The sequence below is a fragment of the Cervus elaphus genome, chromosome 25 (genome assembly GCF_910594005.1).
Source record: "Cervus elaphus chromosome 25, mCerEla1.1, whole genome shotgun sequence".
In the NCBI taxonomy this organism is placed as follows: domain Eukaryota; kingdom Metazoa; phylum Chordata; class Mammalia; order Artiodactyla; family Cervidae; genus Cervus; species Cervus elaphus.
Window position 1 is genome coordinate 20,232,054 of NC_057839.1, and position 14,892 is coordinate 20,246,945.

Genomic DNA, 14,892 nt, shown 5'->3' on the forward strand with positions numbered 1-14,892 from the left:
AATTCTGACGAGCAAATTTCAGAATTTGCATAGGAAAACTGGTGGTCTTGCAGAGCTTTAGGGAATAAATCATTCTGGGCAGTTAAGCTTTCTACATGGCTGGGGACTAGCTTTTTTTTTTTTTTTAGTATGAAAACTTGTTTATTTTAATCATTTGGGGTAGAAATATTTTTGAAAATGTGTTACAGATTTTAGTAGACATTTAAGGGTGACTATTTAACTTACTAGCAATAACAAATTACTCCAAAATGTCAAGGCTTAAAACAACAAACATTTATTTTCTCACAGTGTCTGTGAGTCAGGAATCCAGTATGGCTTAGCTAGGTGTCTGTGGCTCAAGGTCCCTTGTGAAGTTGTAGCCCGGCTGTCAGCAGGTCTCATCTGAAGGTGTGACTACGATGGGAATGGAGATCCACTGTCAAGCTCAATCATGTGGTGTTTGGCAGATCTTGGTCCTTTGTCACATGGGCTTTTGCACAGAGCTGGCTCATGACAAAGTATAGGGCAGATCCATAGCAAGTGATTTAAGAGATCACACGTGGGACTTCCTGGCAGTTCACCTAAGACTCTGCACTTCTTGTGCTTCCACTGCAGGGGGCGCGGGTTTGTTCCCTGGTTGGGAAACTAAGATCCCACATGCTGTGAGGCATGGCCTAAAATAAAATAAAATAAAATAATAAAGAAACTGATAGCACCATTAAAGAAAAAGTATCTCACGTACCTAAAATGAAAGCCAAAATCTTTTTATAATCTGCTTTTGGAAGTGATACCTCACCACCTTTTTCTATTTTATCCTTTAGAAGTGAGTCTGTAAGTCCAGCCCACACCCCAGAGTAGGGGATCACGTAAAGGTGTGAATACTTGCAGTCTGCCAAACACAGACCTCTGATAGTCATGTTTATTTTGCTTGCCTATCGGCTGGTTGATTGGAACAAGTGAAAGTCACTCAGTTGTGTCCGACTCTTTGTGACCCTATGGAGTATAGAGTGCATGGAATTCTCCAGGCCAGAATATTTGAGTTGGTAGCTGTTCCCTTCTCCAGGGGATCTTCCCAACCCGGGGATCAAACCCAGGTCTCTCTCATTGCAGCCAGATTCTTTACCAGCTGAGCCACAAGGGAGGCCCTGATTGGAACAGGGGTGGAGAATATCATCTCTTCTGGGAATTTGAAGGAGATGCAGGGAGAATTAGCCAGTCTCTGCATGTGTCTCATTCTGAAATAGAAAACTTCTGGAGATGTGGGGTATCTATCTTGCCTGGGGAGAGAGGCATGAAAGTGAAAGTGAAAGGGGCTTAGTCTTGTCCGACTCTTTGTGACTCCATGGACTACACAGTCCATGGAATTCTCCAGGCCAGAATACTGGAGTGGGTAGCCTTTCCCTTCTCCAGGGGATCTTCCCAACCCAGGGATTGAACCCAGGTCTCCCGCATTGCAGGTGGATTCTTTACCAGCTGAGCCAGAGGGAATTGAGAGAGGCATAGTGTGATCTATTCACAATATGAAGTAGATATGCGTAAAGAAGCAGAGACAAAACAGGAGCAGGGATCATTCTCTGGATTCCCATCTGCTCTTCGGACTTGTGTTTCATGAAACACCTCCATAGCCCTTCCCTTTAAAAAAATTCTTTATTTAAAAAATGTTCATTTACTTGACTGCACTGGGTCTTAGTTGTGGCATATGGGATCTAGTTCCCCAACCAGGGCCCCCTGCATTGGGAGCGTGGACTCTTAGCCACTGGATCATCAGGGAAGTCCCTGTAGTCCTTTAATAGAATTTCCCCTGATTCCTCCATGAACTTCTCAGCTAAGTCATGTTGGTTAAGATACTTGCTCAGAGAGAAATCTTCTTTGCTATCTTATATATAACATGATAAGGAGAATTTTTAAAATCCTTATGGACATTAATTTAATTGCTATTTAGTGAATGCCTACTCCATGCAAAGCAGTATCCTAGACAATGGGAAGACTGTGGTGAGCAAGATGGGACAGATCCCTTCCCTCATGTATCTTATTGCCTAGTCCAACCATTTTTAATGCTGATGGATTAGAAGGTTAAGATTTACTGAGATATGTGAGGCTGTTTATATACCCCTACATCAAATAATTCCATTCTTTTGAGCTGCTTTTTAGATTTGGTTTCTGTATTTTATATTTTCCTTCTTGGCTTCTACAGTTTTTGAGGGAAAGAAGGGTGTTATTTTATTGTGGACCTAGGTGGCTCTAGGGGTAAAGAACCTGCCTGCCAGTGCAAGAGACATAAGAGACATGGGTTTGATCCCTGGGTTGGGACAATCCCCTGAGGAGGAAATGGCAACCCACTCCAGTATTCTTGCCTGTAGAATCCCATGGACAGAGGAGCCTGGTGGGCTACAGTCCATGGGGTTACAAAGAAATGACTGAAGCGACTTAACACACACACACAGATATTAGGCATTCAAAATTGTTAGCCTTGCGTGTAACGTAAGAGTAAATTGCTTATAGAGTTGTTTACATACTTTCATTTATCTGTTTTGATGCTCAGTAGCCTTTCCTGCCTACTTTCTTGTTTCCATCCATGCTCTAGATGAGTGAGATTTCTGGAGACAAAAGGAGTCACAGTGAGGTTATGGACTTATTTCAGTGATTTGTCAAAGCTCAAAACACTTTGAAGGTATATAATCACTGAGAAGTTTCAACTTGATTGTGTCACACCTAATGAACAGGAATTGAATTCCTGTTTAGCAAATATTCACTCTTTTCCCTCTCCCCCTGGGGGAGAAGTATTTGTCCGTACTTCACTGATTTTGGGTTTAGCAATGCAGTTTGCTTTGGTCAATGAAATTGGAATGGATATAATACAAGCAGAGGCTTTAAACGTACATGTGAGGTCTGGCTTGGTCTCTTGCATTTTTGTGATTGTGCAGAGAAGAGCATGCCTTAGATAGCCACCACCTCTTCAGCCTGGACCCCAGGATGAAACATGTGGAGCAGACACAAATCCAGCCTGAACTTTGGAGCCAAGCCCTTAACTCTCAGCGTGAAGCAGAGCTACTCCAGCTAATCTGTGACCCTCGACTGAGAAAGGGACATGCTTGCCGCCCTAAACTATTGTTTGGGATAGTCTGTACGTAACATTATTGCAGGGACGCCTGTCTACCACAGCCAGAGGGGCAAAATCATAGAGCATTTTAGTAGACAGAATAATGGCCCCCAAAGATGCCCATGTCCTAATCCCTCGAACCTGTGAATGTATTATCTTAGACGGCAAAAGGGACTTTGCACATGTGATTAAGTTGAGAATTTTGAGATGGGGACATGATGCTGGATTATTCTGATGAGTCCAGTGTTCATCTCCAGGAGTCCTTAGAAGAGATGGGGAGGAGAGTCAGAGTGAGAGAGGGGGATGTGATGACAGAAGCAGAGGTCAGAGTGATCAGGCCACGAGGCAAGGAATGAGGGCAGGCTCTACAAGCTGTACAAGGAGAACTTTCAGAAGGAAACATCATTGACAACACCTTGATTTTAGTTCTTTAAGATCTGTTTTGGGAAGAAAAAAAAAGATCTGTTTTGGACTTTTGACTCTAGAATGGCAAGATAATGAATTTGTATTGGTTTAAACCCCTAAATTGTCATAATCTGTTACAGTATCAACAAGAAACTCATACAAATATATTAAGATTAAATAGATAATTAATATTTCTCTCCCTGTTAGAGGAAAATGCTTATATTTAGAGTAATATTCCACATGAATGTGTTCAGAAAGTATCCTTTCTGAAATGAGTTGCAGTGTGTTTCCGTTTTTATTTAATGATTGAGGAATAAAGCCGGTGGCATTATTTTCTGAGTAGATTGTGACTCACTCAGAGGAGAATAAATATATTAATACACAATAAATACTTCAAAATTTGTATTAACTGCATATAGGTGAGGGTAGGGTAAAGTTTGTCAAAATTAATAAATATTAAAGATATAAAATATTTTGTCAGAAATGCAGATTTATTACTTTCAAGTGACTTAGCAGCAGCAGCAACACACATAACTAAAAGTATCTTAATGAAGAGCTAGTAGAGGTTCCTAATTCTTGATGCTTTAAGAATATGCCTGCCTATACCCTACCCAGGGGCTTGCCTGGTGGTACTAGTGGTAAAGAACCTGACTGCCAATGCAGGAGACATAAGAGATCTCTGCGTTCAATTCCTGGAAGATCCGCTGGAGAAGGGCATGGCAACCCACTCTAGTATTCTTGCCTGGAGAATCCCATGGACAGAGGAGCCTGGCGGGCTATAATCCATGGGATCACAAAGAATTGGACATGACTGAAGTGACTTAGCATGCACACATACCCTACCCATAGAGATTTTGGTACAGAAAAAGCAAAGCGGGTTAGGGTTTGGGGAATCTGTGTTTTTTTATCTTCTATAAACAATTTATTATTTATAACTTGTAGATATATGTGAAAGTACAAAGTAGTTCCTCACTTTTTGGGAGATTACATACTCTCACCTAGACTTAACAAACACTACTATTTTGCTTTATTTGCTTTATATGTTTTAAAAACTTTTTATCATGGAATTTCAAGCTTAAAAGTAGAGACTATAGTACAGTGAACCCCTCTGTGCTGTTGACGAGTTTCAATAATCACCAATTCATGCCAAGCCTGCTTCACCAGTGCCACCTCCCAACTCTCTCCACCCACCACTGGCTTATTTAAAAGCAAATCCCAGATACATTTTTGTAAACAAATATTTTAGTTTGCATTATAAAATGCATAGAGGAGTCTTTTAAAACACATAACTGCAATGAGAGCATTCAGTTCAGTTCAGTCACTCAGTCGTGTCTGATTCTTTGTGCCCTCATGGACTGCAGCACACTAGGCCTCCCTGTCTATCACTAACTCCCGGAGCTTGTTCAAACTCAAGTCCATCGAGTCAGTGATGCCATCCAACCACGTCATCCTCTGTTGTCCCCTTCTCTTCCCACCTTCAAACTTTCCTAACATCAGGGTCTTTTCTAAAGAGTCAGTTCTTTGCATCAGGTAGCCAAAGTATTGGAATTTCAACTTCAGCATCAAACCTTCCAATGAATATTCAGGACTGATTTCCTTTAGGATTAACTGATGAGAGCATTACTCCTAATAAAACTAACACTTACAAAGTATGTTCACAGAACTGGTTCAGATTATGTATAATCTCTATTGTTAATAAACTCCATAGGGGAGTTCCTGCTCTTCCATGGCTGTTAAACACTGCTTTGAACACTATTTTATAATGTGATCTTATGAAAATACAAGGGAGGCTTTCAGAGGATTAAAGATGCTCAAACTCAGTTTGTTCTTTGAACTGTTTCATACATGGACATGAAATGCTTGCTATTGAATTTTTAAATTGATCGATTATTCGTTCTTATGGGAGGTAGAGAGAAGGTGAGAGGCATGGTTTCTGAGCTACAGGAGATTACCATGTGAAGTAAAGAATGAAGAACTGAACAGAAATTTTGAGACAAGAGGTGATCATACTTGCCTTGGGGGGACCAGGAGGCAGAACATACACAGTTGCCAGAGGTGGGCTCAGCTTGGCATCTTGGATGGGAAAGTTAAGCCAGTAGGATACAGACACCAGGTCAGCTCCAAACCAGGAGACTTTCCAGTGGAGAGACTGGAAACAGGGCAAAGGCTGGGTGGCTCCAGCATCATCCCGCACCAGCAGTGGTCTGAGCTCTTAGCATTGTGTAAACATTCACATTAAATGGAGATACACTGTGTATAGGGCTTCCCAGGTGGCGTAGTGCTAAAGAATCTGCCTGCCAATGCAGGAGACGGAAGAGGCATGGGTTTGATCCCTGAGTCGGGAAGATCCCCTGGAGAAGGAAATGGCAACCCGCTCCAGTACTCTTGCCTAGAAAATTCCCTGGACAGTAGAGCCTGGTAGGCTATAAGTCCATGCGATCACAAAGAGTCAGACACGACTGAGCACGCACGCATGTACTCACAGTGTGTATATACGTCTATGTACATCAGACAAACATCTCCTGCCAAGGCAGGAGGTGAGATCCTTGAGCAGATCCCTGACTGGAGAGGGCAATATGGGCTGAGGAAATGTTCCTTTATCCTGACCATTACCAGAGACAATTGTAGGCATACCTCCTGTTCACGAGGTATTTCTGACCCATTAACTGGAATGATTCTCTTCTTTAGCGGTCATGCAGAAGGCAGCCACAGTGAAGAGAACCTGCTTTGTCTGTTCTCCTCCAGGCTCTACCCCTCATTGTGCCAGGCTGCCTGTCTCAGAGAATAAAAGGTGCTCACATGACAAGTGAATCCTGAGAAAAGAAGGGGCAGGAACAGGACACCCAAGGGCACTACTGTGGCACAATGTCTGGACAAGCTCCTGGAGATGGAGCCAAGGTCGCTGGGAGAGGCAGAATCAGAATCCAGAACCTCCAAATCTTAGACCTCACGGGACCCCAGTTCATTCATTTCTAAATATAAAATTGAAGTAATTACTGATCAAATGTGCCACTGAGAAGAATAATGAAGAGCTAATAATTGTTTTCCTTCCCTTTGAAAGAAACACACCACACTCAGACACCCATTTACAGATATTTTCAGTTAAAGTGTCACATAATATTTGTTAAATCAGCAGGAGAATGGAAATTGAGTTGGCAGTGAAGTATTGCAGTGACAACTGTTACCTTGGAAACCGTAGTGAGCAATCATAATTACAATTAGCAAGACTTGCACAAAGTATACATAAATATTCGCATGCCAGAGTTGAGTGTCATGTACACCCAACAGCAGAGTAAACGGTGTGACTGCTGCTTCCTTCTCTTTGACACGTCCTTGTAGAGAGTTAGGTTCCATTAAGAGCTATCACAGCTTCTTTGAATTTAGGTGAACATATTTCCTTATGTGCTGGTTTTGGGGCTTGTAACATAATGACGTTTGACACAGACTGGATTACATGGAAGCTTCAGCTGACCCTTAGTTGAAGTATGACCTGAATGACTTTTAAACAAAGCCCGATCTCAGAGGAAAATAAGGCAATTGTAAATAATAAATGGTGTCATAGCACAATTACAGGAGTGCTCTGGGGAAAAGTGCGGCAACACTGACGGAATGGTTAAGAGGTGTGATTTAATCATTCACAGCAACTTGACTCGGGGTTTCTTCTTTATTGCCTTGGAAGTGTCCCTTTTGATCAGACCGCTCTGTCAAAATCATGAAGTCAGAGGAAGAGTGATAGAATTATTCTCACTCGGACACAACCTGGCGTGTCCTGTCTTCTGTGAATTCTTTCGTGAACAAGGGAGAAAAGAAGTGAAGTCAGGAGTATGTGTGAGTCTGTATTTCTGTACTCTTGTGGGAACAAAGCTTTGAAGGTAAACACATCTTCACAGCAAAACCATTGTTATTTTCAGGGCCACAGGGCACGCCAAAAACTTCATCCTCCAGCACACAGTAGAGTTTTCTGTTCGGCTTGTCTGAACATGTTGGCTGCCTGGGGCTTTCTGGATAAACATGTGTTGTGAGTGGTTGCCATGATGTGAAGGGCAACAGGGGGAAGAAACGTTGGCATGCTTCCTTTGAGAGCAGAGGTCTTGACCTGAGCTTGAAAGAAGTCTGCTAAAATGAATAAAAGGAAGTGACCTTGGCTTAGACACTAAAATAATTGGAAGAACTTATATTTTAGGCAGTGGTATCTGTTTGCCGAGTTGGTGGGGGCCGGGGAGGGATGGTGGAAGTGAGGCCAGTGGATGTCCAGAAAACTGCCTTCCCCCTCTCGATCACATCAAGTCCCGCCTCTGCGCTTCCCCATAGGAGCCCGGTTCTCTAGGCAGCAACGGCTAAGTCATATATCATGCCCCCTTCTGACCTTTGTGGTATGGACTCACGCCTGCTCTCTGGATGATTCTGCTCTTTAGGAGGGGCAGTATCTGCTGGAACAAAAGGCAGCCCTGGTGCATGCCTCTTCTTCTGCAGGTCCCCAACCCTTAGCAATCTAGGCTGCCTGTCTCAGAGAAAAAAAGGTGACTGGCATTGCGCAGGGTTCCAGCAGTCTGAACCATGCTACAAACCCGACGAGTGAAGTGTTGGTTTACCCCCTTGGAAGCTTGACGCAAGGTAGGGAAGGCAACTCACTTGTTTCAATTAAAATCAGAACTCCATATACCACTTTCTGCTGTAATTAGAGTTGTAGTGCTTATTTGAATCACAGCACTGAGCTAGGTTCCCTAGAACAGCAAAAGATGAATGTCAGGGCTTCTTCCTTTAAGGGAACTTATGATCTGGTTGGGAAGAAGGAGTTAGGACACCCAGACCATTACTAAAGCATATTGTGTGCATGAGCCCCTGGTGGGGTAAAGACAGTAAGGAGTCTGCCTGCAATGCGGGAGACCTGGGCTCGATCCCTGTGTCGGGAAGATCCCCTGGAGAAAGAAATGGCAACCCACTCCAGTATTCTTGCTTGGAGAATCCCATGGATGGAAGAGCCTAGCAGGCTACAGTCCATGGGGTTTCGAAGAGTCGGACACGACTGAGTGACTTCACTTTCACTTTCATGGTGTGTGTGTGTGTGTGTGTGTTCAGTCATTCAGTTGTGTATGACTCTTTGTGACCCCACGCACCACAACCTGCCAATCTCCTCTATCTATGGAATTTTCCAGACAAGAATACTAGAGTGGGTTGGCATTTCCTTCTCCAGGGGATCTCTCCAACCCAGGGATTGAACTCACATCTCTTGGGTCTCCTGCATTGGCGGGCAGATTCTTTACCACTGTGCCACCTGGGAAGCAGCCCCACAAGCATTGGGTACCTACCGGCTATTGTCAAGTGTGACAGTATTGAGCCCCATGGAGGTCGGCAAGAGGGAGATTGGTAAGGGCTGAACTTATTGGAAAAGGTTTCAAGAAAGTGACACTGGGGAAGGGCCTTGCACACTGGAGAACAATAGAGACAGACTGTGTGTGTGTGTGTGTGTGTGTGTGTGTGTGTGTGTGTTTGTGTGTGTAGAGAGAGAGAGAGAATGGGCAGTATGGGGAGAGCCAGCAGAAGTCTGTTTGGGGAAAGATCCAAAGGGACTAGAGCAGCGCTCGTGATTACCATCACTTTAAAAGTTTGCTGGTCTGTGTGAACGAGGCCCCAACAGGATCTCTGGGCTTAGACTGCTCTCTAAAGCTCTGCATCTTGTTGGAAATCTCCCCTCAGAAGACTCACCGGTTCCACTCAGAGTCTGACTTCAGCAACTTGACCATCTCAAAAGCCCTTCTATCTTGACTTCCCTGCCAATAACTGAGGATCTACTATATCCCTAGTATTTTGTCATTTTAAAACTTATGTTTATTAGGGAAATACATGCATGTGGTAAAAAGAAAAATCACATAGAAGAGTGTAGGATAAAAAGCAGTAATATTTCAACTTTCTTTTCTCCATCCCAGTCCACTCATCAGAAGTAAAAGTTGATGCCTTTGAGTTCAAGTCTCCTAATGACTGCTTCGTACCTCTAAGTAGTATACTTCTATTTCTTGATCTTTTTTTTTTTTAATTAGACAATATATGTTAAAACTTAACCATGAAAGACCAAGACTTAGTTCACTTGTATTTTACCTCATCTCTCCACCCTTAGAGTATTTCATCTTTGTATTGTTTATTTTTGAGTTATTTTATTAGATAACATTGTGATATTAGGTACTATATTTATCTATATTTCCCATTTTATCCTTTTCATTATTTATCTCTATTCCATTCTTCCCTTGTCAGCTCCCATCACGTCTCAGCCAAGTCTTAATTCTTACTTTGTTAACAAGGTTGACATTTAAAACTGTCCTGAAACCATAATGAACTCTTATGAGCTTTTGCTATAGATTGAAAACCAAAGAATAGAACTGGCATTATTATAGCCATGTGAATATTGTTCATGGCAAAGACAAAGTTGTATGTTAGGATTGCATTTTCTTCCTTACAAGCCCAATGAAACACCCTCTGGGCCACTTAAGATACAATTGTTGTAGCTTCAAGGTCCAAAAAGTTCTCTTCCCTTACATTACAACAATTGCCTAAAGTCATAGAATGCTTCATAAGAAACCACGAATTTGTCAAACATCTTTTGATTGTTACTTCTATTGCCTCCCCCTGCCCCACCCTGGAGTTTCTAATGGATTTGTATTGCCCATTTATATGGAAAAGAAAAAGATTTCCTCCACTCAGAAGATTTTATGGAGGAAGGTCTTCTGCTTGGTCACTGTACAGGTCCCGGGTACATTCCCCGAGGCTTAGCTCCGGGGTGAGCAGGCCAGGAGTGGCTCCTCAAGTCAGAATGAAAGTGAAAGTGTGTTAGTTGTTCAGTCATGTTGGACTCTTTGCAATCCCAAAGACTGTAGCCTCAGTTCACAGAATTCTCCTGGCAAGAAGACTGGAGTGCGTTGCCATTCCCTTCTCCAGGGTACCTTCCTGACCCAGGAATCAAACCCTGGTCTTCTGCATTGCAGGCAGATTCTTTACCATCTGAGCCACCATGAGGAGGACAAATCTCTGGGTAAGACATTCAACACAGAAATTTAGCTTCTTCCAATCAGTATTTATTCAGTTTACTTAAAGACGTTCCTTAAAAATCTCAGAATTTTTGTCAGGGATAAATGCTAGGCTGAATGTAGAAAGAATGGAGAGGAAAGGGAAGATGACACTCCCTAATACACCCATTTTGTGTTTAGACCTTCAAAGGATCTCCTTGTTAACTCAACACCTGATCATCCCCCTCTGTCTTAACTGCTTAACTGCCTGCTCTGAGCTTGGAGCCTTCAGGGGGCATACTCTGGTCAGGTTAGCTTTTTCCTTCCTCTGCAGCCTCCTGAGTCAGGTGTTTTGGGATGTGGATCCATATCACTGTTTCATGTATCAGCATGCTCCTGTCCTCTTCCCATCTTCCAGGAATTTCTTGAAATGTCTCATCCATTAATTATCCACTTTCCCATTTTTTCGGGGTTCAGAAAATTAATGGGTATAAAATTCACTCACCTTCTTGAGCTAGAAAAGTCAGACCTTCCTTCATGGCGCATCTTTGTCCCTTTGCCTCTAAAACATTTTGTCTTCACTTTAGTTTTCTATTTGCTGCTTTAACAAATTACCCAGAGGGAATGGCTTAAAACAACACAAATTTACTCTTTGACAGTTCTGGAGGCCAGAACTCTGAAGTGAGTCTTAGAGGGCTAAAATCAAGTTGCAAAATCAAGGTCTGGTTCCTTCCTGAGGGTCTAGAAGAATCTGGTTTTTTGGCTCCTCCAGTTTCTGGGGGCTTCAGGCCTTCCTTCGCTCATGGATGCCTGGTCCTAGTCTCTCGCTTCTGCTGTCAAAATTCCTCCTTCCTTTTCTGGGTCAAACCTCCTTCCGCCTTCCTCAGATAAGTGTACTTGTGGTTACCTTTAGAGCCTGCCTAGATAATTCAGGACAATCTCCATCTCAAGATCCTTAATTTAATCACATCTGCAAAGTCATGTTAGCCATATAAGGTAACATCCACAGGTTGTTAAAACATCCACAGGTAGGTAAAAGAACCTGGAGCCATTTTTCTGCCTACCGTAGTCTTCTTTGATTTCTCCATTTCTGTTACCATATTCATCCAGTCAGTAATCAAGTCCCATGGCTGGATTCATCTACTGGCTCTCAAATCTGAATGCACATTACAATTACCTGCAGATCTTTAAAAAGTACAACAGTCCTGGCCAAGAAAGTGAGAAGTTCTGGGGAGTCAGGTCTCGATATTATTTTCAAAAAATTTTTAAAAAAAAATTTGTAAAATTTCAAACTTAGAGAAACATTGCAAGAAAAGTACAAATAATTCCCATATACTCTTGATTGTTTACATTTTGCACCATTTTCTTTAACATTCTCTTTTTATCTTTTTTTGAACCCTTCGAGAGTAAGTCCTTCACCCCAAGAGTTCTTCAGTATGTGTTTCCTAAGAATGAAAACAGTCTTTTTCATAACCACAGTGCCATTACCAAATCAGGAATTTAACATACAACACATTTTACTTTTCCACCAAGAATATACGTGATGACATCAGGATCATAACCCCTACTTTTTTATTGTTTCCATTTTCCTGGAATATCTTTGCCCAGCTTTTTATTTTTAGCCTTTCTGAATTATTTTGTATTAAGTGTGTTTCTTTCTTTTAAAAAGTAAAGTACTTACTTAGTTAATTTATTTGACTGAACCAGGTTTTAGTAGTAGCGTGTGGGATCTAGTTCCCTGACCAGGGATTGAACCTGTACCCTCTGTATCAGGAGCACAGAGTCTTAGCCACTGGACCACCAGGGAAGTCCCTAAGAGTGTTTCTTAAATAGAGCATTTAGTTGGCTTTTACTTTGTGATCCAGATAGAGAATCTTTGCAAACGAGTTAAGCCTTATACATCTTTACTGATAAAGTTGATATGTTTAGCCTGAACTCTGCCATGTTATTTTGTTATTATTATTTTTGTGTTATATTTGCTATGCTTCTTTACATAATCTGTTTTGTTTTTAAATGACTTTGGCATTAGAATTTTATATATATAAATATATATATATTCCCCATCTATATATATATAGAATTATATATTTACATATATAAGGTCATTCTGACCATATATATATATAGGCTTTTATTTTTAAATAAGTTTATTTCTTTTTAATTGAAAGATAATTGCTTTACAATATTGCGCTGGTTTCTGCCATGCATCAACATGAATCAGCCATAGGTATACCCATGCCCCGCCCTCCCGAACCTCCCTCTCACCCCTCGCCCCAGCCCACCCCACAGAGCACTGGTTTGATCTCCCTGAGTCGTCCGGCAAATTCCCACTGGCTATCTATTTCACACATGGTAATGTATATGTTTCCATGCTACTCTCTCCATTCTTCCCACCCTTTTCTTAGTGCCCCCCTCCTATGTCCTCATGTCTCTTCTCTATGTCTGAATCTCCACTGTTGCCCTGCAAATAGGTTCATAGCACCATCTTTCTAGATTCCGTATATATGCATTAATATACAGTATTTATTTTTCTCTTTCTGACTTGCTTCACTCTGTAAAGCTCTAGGTTCATCCACCTCATTAGAACTGACTCAAATGTGTTCCTTTTTATGGCTAATACTCCATTGTGTATATGTACCACAGCTTCTTTGTCCATTCATCTGAGATGGACATCTAGGTTGCTTCCATGTTCTAGGTGTTGTAGATAGTGCTGCAATCAACATTGGGTGCATGCGTCTTTTTTTTTTTTTTCCTTCAATGATTTTATCTCTAATCAGGTTGGGTCCATGTATAAAACACTCATCTCTATGGAATCACCCTGTTCTCCAACCCCAAGCCTCCTTTTAATATAGATTATATTCATTTGAAGCATTACCATTCAAGTACAGTTTAATGGTAAGTTAAAGTGAAAGTGAAGTGTCCAACTCTTTGCAACCCCATGGACTGTAGCCTGCCAGGCTCCTCCATCCATGGGATTTTCCAAGCAAGAATACTGGAGGGGGTTGCCATTTCCTTCTCCAGCATGTGTCTTTTTGAATTATGGTTTCCTCAGTGTATATGATCAGTAGTGGGATTACTGGGTCATATTGTAGAGTTGTTCCTAGTTTTTAAAGGAATCTCCATTCTATTTTCCCTAATGGCTATATCAATTTATATCCCCACCAACATTGCAAGGGGTTCCCTTTTCTCCACACCCTCTCCAGGATTTATTGTTTATAGATTTTTTGATGACTGCCATTCTGGCCAGTATGAGGCAATAGCTCATTGTGCTTTTGATTTGCATTTCTCTAATAATGAGCAATGTTGAGCATCTTTTCATGTGTTTATTAGCTATCTGTATGTGTTCTTTGGAGAAATGTCTGTTTAGGTCATCTGCTCACTTTTTGATTGGGTTGTTTGTTTTTCTGGTATTGAGTTGCGTGAGTTGCTTGTATATTATGGAAATTAATTCTTTGTCAGTTGGTTCAGTTGCTTCCCCCCCAAATTACACACACACACATATATTTGTTTCAGAGATTATCTTCTTATACCTTTAAAAAATACCCTTCACACCCACTAGGCTGGCTACTATCGATAAAACAGAAAATAAGAAGTGTTGGCAGTGATATAGAGAAGTTGTACTCATGTAACGGGATTGTAAAATGGTGCAGCTGCTATGGAAAACAGTATGATGTTTCCTCCAAAATTTAAAAATTGGACTGCCATATGATTTAGCAATCCCACTTCTGGGTATATATCCAAAAGAATTGAAAGCAGTGTCTTGAAGAGTATTTGCATATCCACGTTCATAGCGGCACAACACATAACAGCCAATAGGTGGAAGCAACGCAGATGTCCGACAGATGAATGGGTGAATACAGTGAGGTATGTATCATTCACGACAGATACGATGCAGCCTCAAAAAGGAATGAAGTTGTGTCTCATGCTGTACCATGAATGGACCGTGAGGACATTATGCCAAGTAAAATGAACCAGCCACAAAAGAACAAGTATTATAGGATTCTACTTACATGAGGTGTCTAAAGTTCACAGATGTAGAAAATAGACCGGTGTTTCCTAGAGTCTGGGTGTAAAGGGGAATTGTTCAATGGGTACAGAATTTCAGTTTTGCAAAGATGAAAAGGTTCTAAAGCTATGTTTCACAAAAATGTAAGTATACTTACCACTTTGAACTGTATTCTTAAAAATGGTTAAGATGGTCACTTTTATGATATCTGTTTTTACAATAAAAAAAAAGCCCTTAGCTCCCTGTTTCTAATTTAAGCTTCTCTCTCTGGGTTCTTTTTAGTATAAACTCAAATAAATGGTATTCTTTTGTTTCCACCTACTGTATATATAATAGTTAGTGAGTATATGCTTCCCAGGTGGCACTAGTGGTAAAGAATCCACCTGCCAGTGCAGGAGATGCAA